Genomic DNA, 14,880 nt, shown 5'->3' on the forward strand with positions numbered 1-14,880 from the left:
AAGGTGAATTTATAGCTTCATAGGTTTTCAAGGGATTTATAAACATCCATTAGCCTTTTAAGACAGTTCGCAAACACAATGTACCATTAGAAAACAGGAGTGGTGGTTGTTGGAAATGGGCCTCTAAGCACCTATATAGATATTGCATTAAAAACCAGACGTTTGAAGCTAGAATAGTCATTACCACATTAACAATGTTTTGAGTGTATTTCTGTTTAATTTAATGTTAGTGTCCTTGAAAAAAAAGTGCTTTTCTTTCAAAAATAAGGAAATATCTAAGTGACCCTGAACTTTTGAACTGTAGTGTATGTCCTCTGTGGTATGGGAGGGGTCATAGTATCATAGTTTTTTTTTAAGGTTGAAGGGAGACTCTAAGTCCATCTAGTTCAACCTGTAGCCTAACATGTTGATCCAGAGGAAGGCAAAAAAAACCCAATGTGGCAAATAAGTTCCAATGGGGAAAAAATTTCCTTCCTGACTCCACATCCGGCAATCAGACTAGTTCCCTGGATCAATACCCTGTCATAAAATCTAATATACATAACTGGTAATATTAAATTTTTCAAGAAAGGCATCCAGGCTCTGCTTAAATGTTAGTAGTGAATCACTCATTACAACATCATGCGGCAGAGAGTTCCATAGTCTCACTGCTCGTACAGTAAAGAATCCTCGTCTGTGATTATGATTAAACCTTCTTTCCTCAAGACGTAGCGGATGCCCCCGTGTTCCAGTCGCAGGCCTAGGTGTAAAAAGATCTTTGGAAAGGTCTCTGTACTGTCCCCTCATATATTTATACATTGTGATTAGATCCCCCCTAAGCCTTCGTTTTTCCAAACTAAATAACCCCAAGTTTAATAACCTGTCTTGGTATTGCAGCCCCCCCATTCCTCTAATAATCTTGGTCGCTCTTCTCTGCACCCTCTCCAGTTCAGCTATGTCCTTCTTATATATCGGTGACCAGAATTGTACACAGTATTCTAAGTGCGGTCGCACTAGTGACTTGTACAGAGGTAGAACTATATTTTTTTCATGAACACTTATACCTCTTTTAATACATCCCATTATTTTATTAGCCCTGGCAGCAGTTGCCTGACACTGTCCACTAAAGTGAAGTTTACCATCCACCCATACACCCAAGTCTTTTTCTGTGTCTGTTTTACCCAGTGTTCTACAATTAAGTACATAATCATAAATGTTATTTCCTCTACCCAAGTGCATGACCTTACATTTATCTACATTAAACTTCAATTGCCACTTCTCAGCCCAATCCTCCAATTTACATAAATCTCCCTGTAATGTAAAATTATCCTCCTCTGTATTGATTACCCTGCAGAGTTTAGTATCATCTGCAAATATTGAAATTCTACTCCGCATGCCCCCAACAAGGTCATTTAGAAATATGTTGAAAAGAAGCAGGCCCAATACTGACCCCTGTGGTACCCCACTATGAACTGAGACCCAGTCCGAGTACGCACCATTAATAACCACCCTTTATTTCCTATCACTGAGCCAGTTTTTAACCCAGTTACACATATTTTCCCCTATCCCCATTATTCTCATTTTATGTACCAACCTTTTGTGTGGCACCGTATCAAAAGCTTAGAAAAGTCCATATACACAACATCCACTGCATTTCCCTGGTCCAGGCTTGAACTTACCTCTTCATAGAAGCTGATCAAATTAGTTTGACAGGATCGATCCCTCATAAACCCATGTTGATACCCTGTAATAAGGTTATTTTTCTTGAGATACTCCAGTATAGCATCTCTCAAGAAACCCTCAAGGATTTTACCAACCGTAGAGGTTAAACTTACCGGCCTATAATTTCCCGGCTCAGTTTTTGTCCCCTTTTTGAATATTGGCACCACATTTGCTATGCGCCAGTCCTGCGGTACCGACCCTGTTATTAAGGAATCTGAGAAGATTAAAAATAATGGTCTATCTATCACAGAACTCAATTCCTGTAGGACTCTGGGGTGTATGCCATCCGGGCCCGGAGATTTGTCAACCTTAGTGATTTCGAGGCGGCGGCGTACTTCCTGCTGGGTTAAGCAGGTAATATTCAAGGGTGAATTTATGGTATCACTGGTCATGTCATCTGCCATGGCATTTTCTTGTATAAAAACCGTAGAAAAAAAGTCATTCAGCAGGTTGGCTTTACCCTCATCCCCTTCCACCATTTCACCAAGACTATTTTTAAGGGGGCCAACACTATCGCTTTTCAGTTTTTTACTGTTTATGTAGTTAAAGAATATTTTAGGATTATTTTTACTTTCTCTCGCAATGAGTCTCTCTGTCTCAAACTTAGCTAACTTAATTTGCTTTTTACATATTTTATTTAATTTTCTATAATTATATAATGCCTCATCACTACCTACCCTCTTTAATTCTTTTAAGGCTTTCTGTTTTTCTTTTATTGCTTCCCTTACAGCTCTATTTAGCCATAGGGGTTTCCTCCTATTTCTAGCATGTTTGTTCCCATAGGGTATATTTTCTGCACAAGCCCTAATCAGGATGCTCATAAAAGTCTCCCATTTGCTTTGTGTACTTTTATTACTTAGTACATCATCCCAGTTTATTGCACTAAGATCATCTCTCAACCGTTTAAAATTTGCTTTCCTGAAGTTTAGTGTCCTTGTAGCCCCTCTACTATACATCTTACTAAAGAATACATGAAGACTTATTATTTTGTGATCACTATTCCCCAAGTAACCCCCAACTTGTATATTTGATATGCGGTCTGGCCTATTGGTTAGTACAAGGTCTAGTAGTGCTCCCCCCTCTTGTGGGGTCCTGTACCATTTGTGAAAGGTAATTATCTTTCATTGTTATCAAAAATCTATTTCCTTTGCTGGAACTGCAAGTTTCTGTTCCCCAATTTATATCAAGATAGTTAAAGTCAACCATAATAATTACCTCTCCGAGACTCGTTGCTTTATCAATTTGCTTTATGAGGAGATTCTCTACCTCTTCCATAATATTCGGCGTCTTATAACACACCCCTATCAGTATTTTATTATTCATTCTCCCCCCCTTATCTCCACCCATAGGGACTCTACATTCTCAGTACCCTCACATATGTTGTCACGCAGGATGGGTTTTAAAGATGATTTTACATATAGACACACACCTCCCCCTCGCTTATTTGTATGGTCATTCCTGAATAGGCTATAACCCTGTACATTAAGAGCCCAGTCATAGCTCTCATCCAGCCATGTCTCTGATATCCCCACTATATCATAATTTTCTTCCAACAATATTAATTCTAATTCCTCCACCTTATTTGTGAGGCTTCGGGCATTAGTGTACATGCACGTTACGTATGACTCTGTACCTCTATTCCTGCTAACTGTATTAACTGTCCTAACCCTTCCCCCCGTACCACCCCCAATTTCATTACTTGTGCCCTGGTCACTATCTTCACTACATTCCCCTTCTATAAAGTAAATACCCTTGCCCCCCATTCCTAGTTTAAACACTCCTCCAACCTTCTAGCTATTTTTGCCCCAGCAGAGCTGTACCCTCCCCATTAAGATGCAGCCCATCCCTAGCATCCCTAGAATCTGTAGCCAAGTGAAAAGTCGGCCCAATTCTCCAGGAACCCAAAACCCTCTTTCCTACACCAATTCCTGCGCCACCTGTTAACCTCCCTGATCTCCCTTTGCCTCTCTGGTGTAGCTCGTGGCACAGGTAGTATTTCCGAAAATACCACCTTTGAGGTCCATGCTTTAAGCTTACAACCTAATTCCCTGAAATCATCTTTAAGGACCTTCCACCTACCTCTAACTTTGTCATTTGTGCCAATGTGTACAATGACCGCTGGGTCCTCCCCAGCCCCTCCCAGTAATCTGTCAACCCGATCAGCGATGTGCCGAACTCGAGCGCCAGGAAGACAACACACTGTTCGGCGATCCCTGTCTTTGTGACAGATTGCCCTATCTGTCCCCCTAATAATTGAGTCCCCCACTACCAGTACCTGTCTTGCCTGCCCTGCACTCCTATTCCCCCCCTTACTGGAGCAGACACTCCTCTGGCGTTCAGAGGTCATGTTTTGCTGCAGCAATGCTACCCCTGTAATGACATCCCCCATATCTGCCAAGTTTGCAAACCTATTGGGGTGTGTCAGTTCAGGACTAGCCTTCCTAGCACTTTTCCCTTTACCCCCCTTTCTAACTGTCACCCAGCTACCTACCTCACCGTCCTGCCGCTCCCTACTACGATCCTCCCCCACATCTGACCCAGCAAGCTGCTGCTCAGTGAGCAGCAAACTCCTTTCCATATTGGTAATGCATCTCAGAGTTGCCAGCTGCTCATTTAGATCCAGTATCTGGGCTTCCAAATGTGCAACTGGCGCACACCTCGAACAACAGTATGCACCCTCGAACGGCTTTTCAAGGACTGCATACATGAGACAAGATGTACACTGGATCGCATTAGCAATAGTGGAGCACATTTTCTAATGGGGATAGCACTAAACAAATGTTAAGTAATTAAACAACTAAATACAAACAATTCTACTCACACTTACTTTTGCTCACACTTTGCTCACAATGAAGAAGACAGGCTAAAATTCGCGTGCCGCTAGGCGCGCGGTTTTCAGAAGTCTTCCTTCCGGCTGTAACGGCCAAAACCCGGTTCTCCTTGAGCTCGCGGTGACTCTTCACTTATCCCAGAAGGCACTGGGAATATGCAAATTATCCTCGCAAGACTCCTTCCCTGGTCTGTTTTTTGAAGACTCGTTCCGGGGTATGACTTTGCTTTATCCGGGAGCCAGTACACCCGGAACAACACCAGTGATAGTTCCTGTTTAGCAGTGCACGTCTCTGGTTCCTGTAAGTGACTGACCTGATCTTGTCACACTTCCTAGTTCCTCTGTCTTGTCTCCTCCTCTACTTTGTCTTGGCTCCCTGCCTCCCTGACCTTTGGCTTGTTCCTGACTCCCGGCTCCACTCTCTTCCATGTATTTGACTTGTTTTGGCTATCGACCTGGGCTTGTATTCTGACCCTGACTCCACTCTCTTCCTGGTACTCTACGTTACTTTCTGGTATACTGACTCCCGGTTCGCACACTGACTTCGGCTCCTCTCTCCCCCTCTGGTATTGACATTATCTACTGGCTCTTGACCCCTGGCTTGTTCGACTTCCACACATATCTCCTCCACTAGGGTATCTAGCGACTCCTAGTGGTCTAGCATCTCATTACATCTGGGTGCCTGCCATCACATTCCCCACAGATCTCCCCTCCACTAGGGTATCTAGCGACTCCTAGTGGTCTAGCATCTCATTACACCTAGGTGCTCGACATCACATTCCCCACAGATCTCCTCCACTAGGGTATCTAGCAACTCCTAGTGGTCTAGCATCTCATTACACCTAGGTGCTCGACATCACATTCCCCACAGATCTCCTCCACTAGGGTATCTAGCGACTCCTAATGGTCTAGCATATCATTACACCTGGGTGCCTGGCATCACATTCCCCACAGATCTCCTCCACTAGGGTATCCAGCGACTCCTAGTGGTCTAGCATCTCATTACACTTGGGTGCTTGATATCACATTCCCCACAGATCTCCTCCACTAGGGTATCTAGCGACTCCTAGTGGTCTAGCATCTCATTACACCTGGGTGCTCGGCATCACATTCCCCACAGATCTTCTCCACTAGGGTATGTAGCGACTCCTAGTGGTCTAGCATCTCATTACACCTGGGTGCTCGGCATCACAGAAAGCCAGTACTTTTTGTAATTGACACAAAGCTAATATCAAATTGTTCACATTAGCCAGTTCCCATGAATTTCTAAGAATTCAACATGAATTTGATTCACATCAAAGCGATTCTCTCATTTCTACACACATCTCTATCAACAGTGCATCTAATATGCATTTACAACTACAAAAGGAAGAAACTGAAGGTTTTACTAAAAAAAATGACAGCGTATGGCTTAAAATGAGGGAATCAATTGTAAACTAATCAAATTAGTTTAAAAATACCCAAAATTAACATATTTTTGTGAATCCAAAACTCAATGTGCCCAGAATTAACAAAAAAGTAGCCACTAATAGACTTGAGAAGAGAATAAAAACAATAGCAAATCTTAGGCCACGCTCACATCTGCGGTATTTTGCCACAAAACCGGATCAACACAAATGCATTTCATTTCAATTAATTTCCAATGGAATCGCGGCAAGATGCCGTCACATACGGTTGCGTGCGTCATACACAACCGCATGTGACTGCATCTTGCCGCAATTCCATTGGAAATGAATTGAAATGAAACGCATTTGTAATGGATCCGATCCTGCGGCAAAATACTGTTGATGTGAGAGCAATCTTACTCAACTACCCCTTTACCTGTCCCTCCTCTGGTCTTATTCTTTGTTGGCGTTTCTAATCTCAACCAGGACACAACATATATTCTAGATAGGATTATTTTTTGTATACCAAAAAAGAACAACAGGGTCTTTGTCAAAATGCTCGAACTTTATTAACAAGGAATACAAAAAGAAAAAACATCCAATGTTTCAACCCTACAGGGGTCTTGTACAAGGACAATTAATCTATTGGGATACATGTAAAAGTGTTATCTCCACAGGAGGAATATGTTGAACCTTGAATTATATGACTTAAAGTATAAATAGAGAAGGGCTTAGTCTATCACTGGACTAAACCAGGGGGATTTTAGCGGCCCGAGAAGAATCCAGGTATGGTGAGAGGGTATAGTCAGAGTAAAATAAAGATGAATGGCGGTAGTCACTTGATCAGACAGCAATTAATGAATCCCAGTCATTTTTTCAGAGAACATGAATGATAACACTCATGGTTAGTAGTTGGGTGAAGCCATTTATTGTCACCCAAAAACATCCAAATGACCCTGATCAAAAGTTCACATACCCTGGTGATTTTGGCCTGATAACTTGCACAGAAGTTGACACAAATGGGTTTTAATGGCTAATAAAGGTAACATCCTCACCTGTGACCTGTTTGCTTGTAATCAGTGTGTGTACATAAAAGCTGAGTGAGTTTCTGGGATCCAGACAGACTCTTGCATCTTTCATTCAGCCACTAACATTTCTGAATTGGGAGTCACATGGGAAAGCAAAATAATTGTCAATGGATCTACGGGAAAAGATAGTTCGGCTGTATTAAACAGGAAAGGGATACAAAAAGATATCCAAGGAATTGATAATGCCAGTCAGCAGTGTTCAAACTGTGCTTAACAAACGGAAAATCAGGGGCTCTGTAAAAACCAAACAATGATCAGGTAGACCAACAAACATTTCGGATACAACTGCCAGAAAAATTGTTCGGGATGCAAAGAAAAACCCACAAATAACATCATCTGAAATACAGGACTTACTAAAAACTAGTGGTGTGGCTGTTACAAGATGTACAATAAAGAGGCCCTTGAAGAAAAATGGGCTGCATGGTTGAATCACCAGAAGAAAGCCATTACTGGGCAAATGCCACAAAGTACTCACCTACAATACAAAACAGCACAGAGACAAGCCTCCAAACTTCTGGAACAAGGTAATTTGGAGTGATGAGACCAAAATCAAACTTTTTGGCCACAACCATAAACGTTACATATGGAGAGGTGTCAACAAGGCCTATGATGAAACTAACACCATTACTACTTTAAAGCACAGACATGGATCGCTGATGATGTGGGGATGTGTGAGCTACAAAACGCACAGGAAACTTGGTCAAGGTTGAAGGAAAGATGAATGCAGTATGTTATCAGCAAATACTGAAGGCAAATTTGCACTCATCAGCCCGGAAGCTGCGAATAGGACGTACTTGGATATTCCAACATGACAACGATCCAAAACATAAGGCCAAGTCGACCTGTCATTGGCTACAGCAGAACAAAGTGAAGATTCTTGAGTGGCCATCTCAGTCTCCTGACCTCAATATCATTGAGCCACTCTGGGGAGAACTCAAGTGCGCAGTTCATACAAGAAAGCACAGGAATTTACATGAACTGGAGGCTTTTTGCCAAGAAGAATGGGCAGCTTTACCATCTGAGAAAATAAAGAGCCTCATCCACAACTACCAGAAAAGACTTCAAGCTGTCATTGATGTTAGAGGGGGCAATACACGGTATTAAGAACTGGGGTATGTGAACTTTTGATCAGGGTCATTTGGTTGTTTTTGGTTGTCATTATGATTTAAAAAGAGAAAACACAGTAGATTGACAATAAATGGCTTCACCCAACCACTAACCCTGAGTGGGAAAAACATTTTTGTGTTACCATTCATATTCTCTGAAAAAAAGGCCAAGAAAGCAAAAGTTCTGCCGGGGTATGTAAACTTTTTAGCACAACTGTGTGCTATTTCTGTTGCTTCAAATGGGCCACCTATGATATCACCAGTTCCCATAGATGACATCATTATGACGTAATTTACTTCGTCTGGTGCCACACCGGAAAATAGTTAAGCATTCCACACTGGCAAATGTTTGTGAACCCCTGCTCTACGATGTGGTTAAGTCTTTTTATTCGTGAATTGCAGTGAAATGCTTACGCATCATATACCAGATAAGACATAACTTTGACAATTAAAAAAGACAACGTCAAAGCAAATTAATTAGGATTTTCTCCGCTCTGTCAGAAGAACAGCTATGATTCAAGTGAGTTTTGATGTTCTTGCACATTTCCAGTCTAACTGGCCTTATTGCTGTTTTCATGGACATTTCCTTTCCTCCCTCTCGTTATGTTCCTGTCTCATCTCTGGTCCCAAGTTGTCAGTCATTGCTGGTAGCTGATCTGCTGCAGAGGGGGACAAACGGCAGAATTAACACAGATATCCAGTTATCCAAGCACATTTCCCTTGCAATGGCCAATCTGCGCTGTATAATGCGGTGTTGGTGCCAAAATTCATTGGTTCTCCCTAAAAAAAAATATAAGAATATTGCATATTAATGTAAAAAGCATAGTACCATCTGACATGACAATTAATAGAACTACTAGGGGGCAAGTGGCTGACACGAGTGATGCTGCTGTGCACGCACTGTTAGTTTTGTGCAGGAGGAGCCATTTGTTAAGTTTGATGTTAAAATCCCAGTACGTTGCTGCACCCTTAGGGTATGTAAAATCTTTGCTGACAGAGGTGCATACAAAGCATTTTGTGGCAAAATACTTTCTACCCATCTGGCTTGGTAGTCAACAAAGAACTGACAGAGATGAACAGTAGATGAATTAAAATTAGATCTCCCATCCAAACTGTGCATCCACTTAATTCAGCTAATAACGCGGGTTATTAAGTGCTTGGCACAATATACACTGCACAAAAATGTAATCGCAACATTTTTCGTTTTTCTGCCATTTTTCATGAGCTTAACTCTAAGGGGTACTTTGCACACTACGACATCGCAAGCCAATGCTTGCGATGCCGTGCGCGATAGTCCCCGCCCCCGTTGCAGCAGCGATATCTTGTGATTGCTGCCGTAGCGAACATTATCGCTACGGCAGCTTCACATGTACTCACTTGCCCTGCGACATCGCTCTGGCCGGCGAACCGCCTCCTTCCTAAGAGGGCGGGTCGAGTGGCATCACAGCGACGTCACACGGCAGGAGGCCAATAGAAGCGGAGGGGCGGAGATGAGCGGGATGTAAACATCCCGCCCACCTCCGTCCTTCCGCATAGCCGGCGTGAGCTGCGGTGACGCAGGTAGGAGATGTTCCTCGCTCCTGCGGCTTCTCACACAGCGATGTGTGCTGCCGCAGGGGAACGAGGAACAACATCGTACCGTCGCTGCACCTACATTATAGAAATGTCGGACACTACACCGATGATACGATTACGACGCTTTTGCGCTCGTTAATCGTATCATAAAGGATTTACACACTACGATATCACTTTCAATTTGACCCCACCGACATCGCACCTGTGATATCGTAGTGTGCAAAGTACCCCTAAGATCCAACACTTTTTCTATAGACACATAAGGTCTTTTTCTCTCAAGTATTGATCACAAATCTGTCTAAATCTGTGTCAGTGATCACTTCTCCTCTGCGGAGATAATCCATCCACCTCACAGGTGTGGCATATCAAGATACTGATTAGACAACATGATTATTGCACAGGTGTGCCTTAGGCTGGCCACATGATTACTGCACAGACGTGCCTTAGGCTGGCCGCAATAAAAGTCCACTCTAAAATGTGCAGTTGTACAGTATTGATGGGGTACAGAGGGGTCAGAAAACCAGTCAGTATCTGGTGTTATCACTATTTGCCTCATGCAGTGCAGCACATCTCCTTCGCATAGAATTCAACATGTTATTGATGTGGTCTGTGGAATCTTGGTCTGCTCCTCTTCAATGGCTGTGCGAAGTTGCTAGGTATAGGAAGGAACTTGAACACGCTGTCGTATATAATAATCAAGTGCATTCCATGTATGCTCAATGAGTGAAAGGTCTGGTGAGTATGCTGGCCATGAAAGAACTGGGATGTTTTCAGTTTCAAGGAATTTTCTACAGACTCCTGCACCATGGGGCCGTTCATTTGTGATGCCCCTGGTCTATCAGGTCGTCACAGGGTACTGCACAAGCTGCCCATCTGTGCAGTATTCCAAGTCCCTCATGGTTCTGGGTCCCTATCTTACAGTGTTGCCTCCAACAGCAAATCAAATCCTAGATACACACTGCACCACACCCACCAGACACACCAGTGGACGGCTTGAGTGGAATAGAGTCGCCCACCTGGGGGGGTCAGGGAGGGGAGGTGAGTAGTGTAGTCAGAAGAGTAGTGCAGTGAGAGAGAGAGTGAGTGAGAGGAGGTTGGGAGTGGTGGCTCCCAGGAGAAGCTGTCAAGGTTGCAGGCGGTGGTCTGGACCTAGAGGAGTCTGACCCCCGGTCGCAGGGGATTGCGGCTAGGTGCCTGGACCTGGCAAGGAGGACAGTCAGCAGCCTAGCACTTTCACCGGTCCAGGACTGAAGGCACGACAGGGTACACGGACCTTAGGTCAAGGAGAAGCTTCAGGCAACCCGACAATTAACCTGAGGAGAACAGAGCCTTTATGATCTGTTCCCACCCACTCCAGAATCGAGGCACTAGCGCAACGAGGGGGATAGGTCCTTCCAAACAAACAGTCCAAGAAAATCCCAAGCGTGAGCCCTGCGAGCAGGCTCCCACACTTAGCCACAGTGGGGAGACTACTGGGCCACCACGTTGAAGTTAAACTTAGTGCCAGGAGGCAGGTCACGGATCAACAGGCAACACTGTAGGGAACAGGACCCGGACGAGCTTTCCTCAGTGGCAGCGATACCCCGAGATTTGGTTTACCCGGTTGTCAGCATCTGCTTATTGACTAAGTGAGTGCCGAAGTGATCCCTGCACCCTAAGGCATCCCACCGAGTCCCAGGGCCTACCCGTGGAGGGCAACGACACCTTGCTGCCCCACTCCATTACCCCAGGTACTCCCATTGGCAGCGGCAGTATCCCTTCATTACCGTATACCACGGGTGGCGTCACAAACTATACCTCCCCTGTAAATAACTTTCCCCCTTTTACGTTTAGAAGTGGCCCCAAGCCCCAAGGTCCGGAGACCCTCGAGCCACAAGTTTATCGCACGGATTTGAGCAGTTCGATCTGCTGCAGGGGCAGCACACATTATCATGCTGCAACATGAAGTGATGGTCGTGGATAAATAGCACAGAAATAGGCCTCAGGATCTCATCACCATTTCTCTGTACATTCAAAATGACATCAGTAAAATGCACCTTTGGTTGTTGTCCATAACATATGCCTGCCCAAACCATAACCGCATGGCCACCTAGACTAGATTTACAACGTTAACTTCACCAACCGCTCTCCAAATGATGACATACACAAAGTCTGCCATCTACCCAGGACAGTGGCATTCGATGTTGAAGAGCACACCTGTCCATCATGCCAGACGCCATTGAATGTGAGCATTTCTCCACTCAAGTCTTTTATAACAACAAACTGCAGTGAGAGGGAAAGGACGATGAGCATGCAGGGGAACTTACCTGAAACAGTTTGTGCAGAAATTATTTGGTTATGCAAACAGCTGTTCAGGTGGCTGATCTCAGACAACCATGGAGGCGAAGATACTGGATGTTGAAGTCCTCCTGGGCTGCTGTGGCTACACGTGGTCTGCAGTTGTGAGGTCAGTTGGATGTACTGCCAAATTCTCTGAAACGCCTTTGGAGATAGCTTATGATAGAGAAATAAACATTGAATTCATGGGCAATAGCTCAGGTGGACATTCCAGCAATCAGCATGTCAATTGCATGCTCCCTCAAAACTTGCGACATCTGTGGCTTTGTGCTGTATGATAAAACTGCACATTTTATAGTGGCTTTTATTGTGGTCAGCCTTAAACACACCTGTGCAATAATCAATATGTCTAATCACCATCTTAATATGCCACACCTGTGAAGGGGAGGGATTATCTCAGAAAAGAAGTGCACACTAATAGATATGAGCAAACCCGAATGGTAAAGTTCTGGGTTTGAATCAGACATCGGGTGTCCAGGGCTCTTGTTGTCCCTTTTTGCCATCACCCCCAAGAGATATTGGACCAAGTTCCGGACTTTGTCTCTCCAGGGTGCCTCCTATGTAAAATTTGGCAGTCAACTCTCATTGCACTGCAATCACTAACTCGATGGTCGGGCTGTTCACTCCACTGCTGCACTTTGAATTGTAATGTTCTCGAAAGACTTATGGAGAGCCTGGCCCCAGAAATATGACAATGGTAGCCAACCGGAAACCCGACACCCAAGAGCAAGCAGCCTGATTTGCTGATGAAGTTACAGCCAATCGACCATGCTGGAGCCCTGATATGCCCACTGATCCCAGAAGGCCCTTTAACCAGGGACCTGAGCAGCTACCAGCTACTAGAGAAGGACTGTCCCACTATCCGGCAGAAGCCCCACCTGGACAAAGGTTTACAAACAGGGCCCATGAGTTGCCTAACCCAAAAGGCTGTTATACATGCAAGCGCCTTGGACATATGACCAAAGATTGTCTCCAAAGCCATGGCCCATGCCTGGAGCCTGTCTGCCGGCCTAGCCAGTCAACATCTACCTAGACGAGCCATCGGGATCTGAGGGATGCTATCCCTGAGCAATGCTACCCCCAAGATACACCAACAACAGAGAAAGTGATATATTCTGCCCACACCCTATGATGGGTCACAAACACTACACCAGCCAACCTCAATCACACATCCAGCTATTCAAGGTCGTGACATACAAGCCCAGGGACTTCAAAACACGGGGTTTTCCATCACCCTGGGCAGCCCAGATATTGTTCCCCCAGAACACCATTTACCAGGTCGCCAAGTGACCCTCTCTCTGGCTGATGGCCAGAGCTCGGACATCCCCCTGATACATGTGTGGTTGGACTGAGATACTGATCAGGGATAGGTTGAAGTGAAGCTCATTTGCCTGTGGACAGAAGGTTCTAATACTAGTACCGATATGTGTGCCGCCCCCACGCTAGCAGTCGGGCTGCTCGGATCCGGATCCGCAGTGGCTCGAGGGGTTTCCGGACCCGGGGGTCGCGCGGACACTCAAATAAAAGGGGACGTATATGTACGGGGATTGCTGTAGATACTTTGTAATGCCACCCATGGTGTGTGGTAATATGGAGTACCACCGCTGCTGTTGGAAAGCACTTGGGGGCAATGGGATGGCAGCTGGATGTTAACCCCTCTGTGGCTAGGGGTGGATGCCCAGAGGCTCAATGTCCAGGACAAGGGGAGTGATGTAGGCCTGAGGTGGCGCACCGGGCCGGACCGGGGAATGTTGGTGTACTCACTGTTGAATAATTGAACACAAGTCTGTTGGTAAACCAAGATGTCAGTGGCCGTCTGCCGCGTCCGGGTGTACTCGGTTCCCACACCTGGCTGTTGTACCGATGTCCCTTCCTCCGGCACTCTGTAATTTTCCTCACTTCGGGACAACTCCATATGGAACGGGGAAGTCCGCTCCCGGTATGTTCTCGTTGGGAGACGTGCCCACGAAAACTGACCCTTGGGATCTCAGTGGGTGTTTGCGGATACCCTATCCCCAGCGGTGGGCTGCCGTTTCGCTCTATCTGGGCTAACACTTCTGGAGCAATGTCTGGAACCTTGCTCCCGGCCTGGTGAATTAGAGAAGGGGCTTGCAACCGTCTTCTAACTAGGGTCCAGGTACCCCGCCTGTGCACGGTTTCCAGACCGGATCTCCGCTGTTGGTACCGGCGGGCTCCAACCTTGTTCCGGTCCACTTTGGATTTCCCGCGACCGGACTCCCGTCGCCTTTGGACACGGTCTACTGCTTGCCATTTAGCCAGTAGACCAGGGCCACTACCCTGGCTACCGTCCACTAGGCTCTGCCTTGACCTCCACAGTCTGTCACTGTCACAGACTCCTCTCCACTTGACCTCCACTTTTAACTCCCAACTAGAAACTTTTGACTCCAACTTTAGACTAACTTGTTCCCGCCCCCGGATCCTCAAGAGCCCTAGGTGCGCACTCCCAATCAGCCTGGTTCTGCCCACTGGTGTGCCCTTTCTACCCTGATGGGGGTGGCTAGGATTTTGTGGCAGATGGTACTTGGTGTGGGATGGTGTTATGTTGGGTGAATTGTACTTCTGTGACCATCTGGCGGTGCCAGGGAATCACATATACAAAAACAAGCTGCAAGCCATGTGGCTGGTCCATTCATACTCACCAGGAAATGTGGTATTACTGACTATATCATGGCTCTGGATCAAGCAAGTGTTCGTGAATGGACCTTCCATGTCAACAGGCTAAAAGCTTATGAGGAACAAGAGGTCACCAAATTAGCAGTTTGCTGTCCCGCTTTAGATAACCCAGATATGACTAGATCCTGGAGTTATTGGTGGAGTATAAAAGGGTAATGGAGGTA

This window comes from Anomaloglossus baeobatrachus, chromosome 3 (assembly GCF_048569485.1).
Source record: "Anomaloglossus baeobatrachus isolate aAnoBae1 chromosome 3, aAnoBae1.hap1, whole genome shotgun sequence".
Classification (NCBI taxonomy): domain Eukaryota; kingdom Metazoa; phylum Chordata; class Amphibia; order Anura; family Aromobatidae; genus Anomaloglossus; species Anomaloglossus baeobatrachus.